This window comes from Centruroides sculpturatus, unplaced genomic scaffold, assembly GCF_000671375.1.
Source record: "Centruroides sculpturatus isolate CEXI.00-Female unplaced genomic scaffold, Cexi_2.0 scaffold378, whole genome shotgun sequence".
In the NCBI taxonomy this organism is placed as follows: domain Eukaryota; kingdom Metazoa; phylum Arthropoda; class Arachnida; order Scorpiones; family Buthidae; genus Centruroides; species Centruroides sculpturatus.
The window spans coordinates 268,774-277,879 of NW_019384693.1; positions in this window are offsets into that span (position 1 = coordinate 268,774).

Consider the following 9,106-nt stretch of genomic DNA (forward strand, 5'->3'; position numbering starts at 1 on the left):
TCGAGGAAGCCGATACGAAATTGTGGGAGTGAGGAAGAAAGGTGCGTAAGAACATGGCCACTGAGACAGGCGCCCCATCAGCCCCATCGCAAACGCGGGAGGTAGGCGGAGGTTCAATCGCGGCGTTAGGGGGGATGATTCCCACCTTCAATGGTGAAAGCGGGCGCGTCACCGACTTTTTCGATACATTGGATGAAGTAGCTGGGCTAGCGGGATGGACTAAGCGACAGACTTTAAGCATTGCAAAATGTAAATTGGCAGGCGTTGCCAGAGATTTCGCATGGAGAGACATGCACATGAAAAGCGTCGGGGAATACGACGAGTTTAAGCGGTTAATGGTGGAGAGATTCGATCGCGTACCGTATTCGATGCGAGTGCAGAAATTCCATGCTTGCGTCCAGCGGCGCAAAGAAAATGTTCAGGAGTTTGCAGTCAGGCTACAAACTCTAGCCAACACCACGACGATCGAACACACGGGAACGACAGACCAGGAGCGCGCAATCATAAGACAATGTCAGCAACGGGAGCTGGACGAAAAGCTTCGCGTTCAACTTTTATATGGGCTAAACGAGAAGCATAAGCGGAACGTTATGGCACAAGACCCCGCTACGTTTTCAGAAGCGTTGAGGGTAGCGATAAGAGAGGAAACAATCAAACAGCTGACAGGGAAGAATAGGAATTTTGTTGCAGGCGTAGAGGAAAAGCAGGATAATCACGCAGCAAAAGGGGAGAACAAAAACATGGACCAGGAACCCGCGCTTGACGCGAAAATTAATCAAATTACGCAGCAACTTGAAAAGTTGGGAAAACAAATCGAGAATCAGTCCTCAAAGGGACCGATAAGTAACCCACGAAAGCAGGGATGCACGCAATTTAGGCGAAACCCCCAATCCTCCACCAGAAACAATTTCGAAAGAGAAAAAGCGCAGAATTATGCGAGCGGGCAGCGTCAACCGCCACCCACAAATTTTAATAGACCGCCGAGGGAGCGATCGGCTACACAAACCACCGCGAGGTATTATAATCAAGCGCCCTTTTGAGAATACCGAGGATCGAATCCCTTACTCAATAGACAAATAGACAGGGAAGGACCCTTGCCTTTCGTCCAGCCATATCAGCTATGGCCGGAATTTAATCAGTGCGATCCATCTGCGTCAAGGAGACAGACCCCGATTGCACCATTTTCGTATTTACAATATATGGGTCGTGCACCTTTTTACAAGGCACAGTATAGGCCGTTAGAACGAAGAAACGACCAAAATTGGGATCAAATGCCTTGTTTTGTGGCACGTTACGGTCAAGACTGGCCAGAAGAGAGTTATGCGACTCAGCGAACACCGATCGGCGCCCCCGATAGCAAATGTCTAGCCTTACCCAGTCCAGAGGGAAGCTTCAAGCAAGTAGATTATCAGAGAGAAGGAAATCTAGATAATTCGAAAGAGAATCGCGGTGATAAAGTTATTTCGGTTAAAATCAGAGAACAACCACGCGACTGGCTTAAGAAAGGAGGTGAGGGATGCGATGCGATCCCGTTGGCGGGAATCGGTAGATCTAAGAGCGAGGATTCTCCGCGAGATTTACCGCCTTGCAGCTTAATCTGCGGAATAGAAGACAAAAGAACGTGACTGACGATAGATACGGGCACAGCCGTTACATTAGTATCTAGATCGCTCTTCTAAGATTTAGGCAAATTGCCGAAAGCGCAAACGAGTGCTTTAGATTTAATAAGCGTAACCGGTCATGAGATAGAAACAATGGGGAAATATATCCTAAATTTTAAAATAGGTAATCTAAAGTTTTTGCACGAATGTTATGTGGTAGACCCTAAAATAACCGAACCAAATGAGGGAATTTTAGGAAGGGATATAATTGAGAAATATGATATAACCATTTCTGTTAAAAACGCGAAGTTAATATTCCCAACGGGAGATGAGATAACCTTCTGGGGATTAGCAAGTTTTCATCACAACCTTAGTAATCCGCATAGATTAGAAACACAGGATAATAGACAGAAGGAAAGGAATCAATGCGGTAGGTTCGAAGAAAATTCGCCCAGTTTAGACAAAGTTAGCGAAGAGCGGAACAAGTTTACTAAAAGTAACAAATATAAAAGAAAGAGGAAAGGAAACCGAGCGCAGATAAATAAACAGAGAAGTAGTTTAGAAACTCGAAACCACAGAGCAACAGTTAGAAAAAACAAAAGGAAAGATGACACTCGGAGTGATGTCACGTTGTTAAACGATTGCGTAGTTCCTCCGCGATCGGAAGTCATTGTGGAAGGAAACGTGAGAGGAGAAGTCGTTGACCAAGTAGGCGTAGTGGAACCTTACACTTTGGATAGAGAAGGAGCGTTTATCGCAGGTGTCTTAGTGAAAACACAACATCGCGGTAAAATACCGATTAGGATTATGAATGTGTCCACTCAACCTATAAAATTAAATAGGGGAAATAAGATAGGTACCTTTTTTAAGGCGGAAGAAGAAACAAAGGAAATGGGAGAACGAAACAATGCATTGCAATCCAATGAAAAAGAGCTGACTAGAGCGCAGGTAGCTAATCTATTCGATTTAAGTGAAGTGGGGAAGGACAAGTTGACTCCTTTGCTGGACTTGTTGTATAAATACAGACAGGTGTTTGCTAAGGACGATTTTGACTTGGGATATTGCAATTTGACCGAGCATAAGATAGATACAGGTGATAGTCCCCCACTCTATAGAGCTCCGTATCGCATTCCATATGCACAGCGAGAAATTATGGATAAATTAATAGAGAACATGATGGAAAGTGGGGTAGTTGAACCCTCAAGCTCCCCATGGTCAGCACCGGCATTATTGGTCAAGAAATCTGATTCAAGTTATCGATTTGTGGTGGACTATAGACAACTAAATAAAGTGACGAAGATAGACCCATACCCCTTACCGTTGATCCAGGAATCATTGAGCCTGTTAGGCAAGACTAAATATTATTCCACGATGGACACATTGAGTGGTTATTGGCAATTGCCGCTGAGCCCGGATTCAAAGGAGAAAACTGGGTTCAGTACTCCATCGGGGCATTATGAATTCAATCGTCTCGCTATGGGTCTTTGTAATGCCAGTGCCACATTCCAACGTTGCGCAGATTTAATATTAAGTGGATTAAAAAACAAAATATGCTTAGTATACATGGATGACATCCTTGTGTTTAGTCCCGACTTTGCCTCCCACCTAGAGAGGTTAGAACTAGTTTTCCAGAGGTTAGCAGCAGCGGGCCTAAAACTTAAACCCAGGAAATGTCACTTTTTAAAGAGACAGATAAAATTTTTGGGACACGAGGTCTCGGAGGAGGGAATCCGACCGGATTCTGGAAAAATAGAGTCTGTTCGAGACTTCCCACGTCCGAAGAATGAACGGGATGTACGAGCATTTTTGGGATTAACGGGTTACTACCGAAGACATATAGCCCAATATGCAAAAATTTCTAGACCTCTAACAGATCTTTTAAAGAAAGACTCGAAGTTTCAATGGAAAGAGGAACAGGAGTCTGCTTTTGAGATTTTGAAAAAGGCATTGACCTCTGCTCCTCTGTTAAGATCGCCAGACTTTAGTCGACCCTTTGTTCTTGCAACAGATGCATCCAACGTAGCAGTTGGTGCCGTGCTGTCTCAGGAGGATGAAAGCGGCTAACTCCCGGTAGCTTACGCAAGCCGCTTGCTCAAGAAAGCAGAGCGAAATTACAGCATGACAGAGAAAGAATGCCTAGCAGTCATCTGGGCAATAAAATATTTTAGGCCATACTTGTATAGTCGGAAATTTAAGATCATAACCGATCACCGACCTCTAAAATGGCTCATAAATGTGAAGGATGAGAGCTCGCGATTGAGCAGATGGAACTTGGCTTTACAAGAATATCAGTTTGAGATAGTTCATCGTCCAGGAAAGGCCCATACCAATGCAGATGCATTGAGTAGAGTGCCAATAGCATCCGTTGACGAGTTACAACCTATATACAGCAAGGCTCAGATCCGAGAACAGCAACAAAAGGACCCATTTTGCATAGAAATTAGTCGGCGTTTGACAGGCGCTTCGACATCACAAGAACAAAGTCAGAGTCCCGAGAGTAGAGAATTTTATTTAGATGCAGAGCAGACGTTATACCATAGAAAATCAAACCCTGACAGAAATGAAATCTGGGACAGATTAGTGGTACCCAAAAATATGGTCGAATATGTCTTGAAGATGTTTCAAGACATCTCTAGTTCAGGACACTTGGGAGCAAAAAAATTAAAGAAAAAGTTGCAAACGCAATTCTATTGGCCAGACATGAACAAAGACATAACTCACTACTGTCAGTCATGTCAGGAGTGTAGTATGCGAAGGCGACCTTTGCAAAGACATCGGGCACCCTTACAGATTTTTCCCAGAATTACCAAGGTATTCGAGAGAACTGCCCTTGATATTCAAGGCCCCTTTCCAACTACCCACAATGGCAATAAATATTTATTGGTCTTCGTGGATCACTTTTCGCGTTGGGCCGAGGCAGTGCCATTGCCCGACGTAACCGCAAAAACGGTCGCTAGAGCATTTGTCACGCAAGTAATCTTAAGACACTCGGTTCCTAAACAGCTATTAACCGATCGAGGCGCAAATTTCACATCCAAGATGANACAGCTTGTTTATCTTTCTCTAGACAGTTATCGATGCTGCAAAAAATAATCAATATTCAGCCTGTACAGTATGGATTATTCCAAGATCAGCTGTAGAACAGCAGTGTAGAAAGCACTCAACTTGCACATTTTCCAGATAGGACTCAAACCAAGCAGTTGTCATCTGACAGCTGGACTCTTTACTTTTGTTTCATCTTTTAATATAGTTTCTAGTTCAACTATTTATTAAAAATGCTCTGCATCATCCAATCTTGCCTGTTTACATTGTGTAGAGCACACATTGTTCACATAATACAATATGTTCTTGATGTTTTTGCAATGATTAAGGGTCTCATATTCTCCATATCTATGTCATGTACTGTACAGTGGATATCAGTACTTGATCCTTTTTTGGATAAAAGGGATGAAAGAATGCAGTGTAGTGTAATACAAAAACATTTCTTACCCTGAGGTACTGCAATAAAACATGGCTGTTAATTGCTATTTAGCATTTTTGCTTCCTCTGCAGCAGTTGGAATAAACTACATGTTTCATCAGGATTGAAAATGTCATCTGTGCTGTACTTAAATATTGTATCTTCTCTGTAGTTCATGCACATGCTATGCGCAATGAAACATCAATGTTTCTATGCATAAAGATTTTGAGATAATTCCATAGTTTTCAAAAATTCCCTGTAATAACAAGGAACTGTGGTACACTTGAACATCTTTAAACCAGATGAAAATAACTTTCCGCACATCCTCAAATTGTGTGCTATGTGTTTTATTCCTACTGGACTCAACATTGGATCTTCTTAACTTTTTTCAATGTTGGATAATCTTTTAAAATTATTGACAGAATGGAAAGGGTGATGCCAAACTCCCTTGCAACATCTAATTTTTTACTCAGAATCAACTTCTTGTAGAAAGAAGCTTTTCGAACAATGAAAATTGGTTGCATTTTTTCCTTTTGGCATATTTCATTATGAAGTCTGACAAGATTACTTTCAGTAACTGATGGATCATAACAACAGCATAGTTAAGTATATTACCCATTTGATAAAGTAGTGTAAGGATTCGTTGAATATAAAACTCATATTTACATTCTCCTTCTTGTAACTTCCTAGTATCATCTCCGTACACATCTTATTTTGTGGTGGCATTCCTGGCCAATGGTCTGAAAGATCCTGTCAGTGGTGTCATGCACTCATTTATGGATTTTCACTGGGTACTTCCGGAATAATATAATATGGGTAACAAATAATCCTGTCTACGCACCACACCAGCCTTAATCTAAGGCATCTTCTAGACATGCCCCATTTGTCCAGTCATCTATGGAACTTCATAATCATTTTCATCTAACCCATCCCAGTATTTTCATATATTGGGAATGCTCGGCATAGTGAAAAAACCTTTGATATTCTGAAATTTATATTGACAGTTCTTAAGCTAAGTCTTACAGGTGGCCAAATTGGACTTCAAATTGTTTACTATAATGAGGAGTTATCTGTAATCTCGAAATGAAGGGAAAAATAACTGGCAATTTCCAGAAAACTTTCTATTTCAAGATGGCGTCGGCAATACGAAATCGAACGAATTCGAATCGGTGGGGCGTGCGATAAATGCGTCACACGTTACGTCATAGGTTCTACGTCAGAATATTAACTAATTGCAAATGTTTTCTTTAAAATGCTAAAATAGTCCTCATTTATTTGTAAAATATCGCTAAGATATTTGTAATAATAAATAACATTATAAAAACGCATTCCGTAACCTTACAGGTTACAGGCCGCAAATCTAGGTTCAAAGCGTATCTAATTTAAATTATTTAATTTTGATATAAATCGAAAAAATATTAAGTTACGTACGTTTCGCGAGTTTTCGTTATTAAAATTTGCACGAAAAATGTTAAAATGGAGGGAAAAATAACTCGCAATTTCCGGAAAACATTCTATTCCAAGATGGCGTCGGCAACAATACGAAATAGAACGAATTCGAATTTGTCGTTGCAATGCGTCACGCGTTACGTCACGACTTTTTCGTCATAGATATAATATTTCGAGTATTTTAATTGCATTTTTTTAAAGGAAAGTTTATTTTTAACAAATTCTTTTCTCTCGGATTTGGCAGAATATTTGTTAAATGTAAAACTTCGCTAAAAAAAAAAATTTTACTCGGATTACATTACAAGTGGTTGGGATATGATTGGAAACAATTGCTTCAACCATTGTAAGATCGGGAATTTACAACATATTTCATACAATTGAAAGTTTTAATTTATATTGCCATAATATTTTCTTAACTGTGAAAGAATGGGTAGCTGCACTTCCTTCTTGCAGACTGATTGTGTAATTTACATAATAAACAACAACCCAGCACATTCCTATTATCAAATGATCTGTCAGATTATGTATTGGGCTATGTTGAGCCTAATAAGTAATTACATAAAAAATCAATTTGGCTAGAGGTAGGTGCTTTCAGACATTAACTGCACAATTGCATTATTCGATCACCAGAAAAAGTAAGATACCTTTATTATTTTTCGTGTTCGGTCCAAAAGTAGGGTATCGTTGAAGTCGTCTCGGTCTCCTCAGTTCAGATAGATACTCAAAGTCACGAAATTTTATATATGGTTATCTATATAATAATTTCCCAAATTGTATTAATGTTTTATTGCAATCGGTGTTTCGGTGGTATTTGAAAGATTTCGAATGAAAGCCGTCGAGTTAAAACTCAGCTCGGTATAGTCAACAATGCATTTTTGTAGCAATTGAGATTAAAAAGTATTATCGACCAGTCTAACAATAAACTTTCTATTGTTGAAAAAAATAAAGTTTTTTTATAATTAATTTCGTTTTACAGTTTTTTAATTTTTTTTTCTGGATTTAACGAATTGTTAAACTGATACACCTAAAAAACAATGTTTTTATACCGGTTTTGCGTAGACAAAATGTAATTTATATATGATCGAAATAATTTTTTTTTCGGATGTTAATTTTATCCGTGTTCAGTTTATAATATTGTTAGAAAGCTAGCAGACATACAATATATAAATATATAACATTTGGATGGTAAAAAAGGAGACTTTTTGTGTAACAAGGATAATTTTTAATGTATCTAATAATAAAACGCGGTATAACCCGGCAATAAGCGAATTTACAAAATTCTTATTTGAGGCGCCGCTACCCTCAAACGACGAATTTTACAATTTAACAATAGGGTTACTTACACCGCTTACACACTTTGGCTAATAACCTGCATCTATCGCTGCATAGTTGCCTTTATATCCACTGATTTATGTCATTTTCTTACTCAGCTGCTTACTTCTAATTTTTAATGTAATTTGTATGTGATCGTTTAACCACTGGGTTATAATGAGTATCAGTCAGAGCAGCTTCTGTTATCTGTGTTAATTAATTATTGTGAGTTTTGCCGACTGACTGTGTTATTCGAGATCGTCTCGCTGTCACGACTGTCGTGTGGGAGTGGAAAGAACTCTCAGAGACACGCTCTCCATCTTTTAACTCGTTTAGTATATTCCGTAAAGTTTTTACAATTGAGTCACTGGATGTCGTACGCTGAGATCGACGGCCCCGGAGTGTGCGGCACAGCTTCGGGAGTAAGTCTCTGGAGAAGGGCGAATACGTGCGAAGCGGGACGTGACGGAAGAGCGACCGTAAGTCCCAGGAGTCAACAAATCGGTCGCTGCTGATCTGTAGGATCGCGATAATCCTGAAGTAGAGCACGTAGTTTGAAGAACGTCACGTCCTTGATTCGCGCTGTTTTTATAAGTTTTTTCGGGTCCCAGACCGAACATTCCGATAGGTCGACATCGACTCGTTCTGCCCTCCAATTGGTTCCCTCTCGTGACGAAATGTAACGGGTTCGAAACCTGAGAAGTACGTCTTTCTAGGAAATTTCCGTAACGTCATTACTACGTTACTGAAAGCATCTGCTGTCGTCACACGGCAAAATTTATCGTGTGACAACGTGTAAGAACGCCGATTAGGGGGGGGGAGATTTTTTCCCTACCGTCGGGATGGTCTAAGGTCTACGCGTATGTGCGTGGCGGTTTTTAAAGGCAGCAAAGACAAGTGTCTTACAAAGGTAAACCGTTTATTCCGGACGATAATGCTTACATAAAGTCTCTCGTTGGCAAGGTCCTGTGTTGTTGGAAATTTTCGACGTCGATGCTGGTCTTGCGTCGTCGGAACCCCTGGACAGTGTTGAGAGAAAAAAGTCGGTGCACAAAAAGATAAAAGGATGCACGATAAAACGGAGGTACAAAAATAAGCGGAGATATACGAACACAACAGAAGTCTAGAGGAAGTCTTAGTGGAAATCCTGTTGCCCTTGAAATTGGTGCTTTTTGCTAGTTGGATAGATCTTTCATCATCGTTTTCTAATTGGTCTTCCACCTGTCTCCAGGTGTAAATGGAGCTTCGTAAAGTTCGCGGGAAAGGTCGGCTGGAGATGGTTTGTC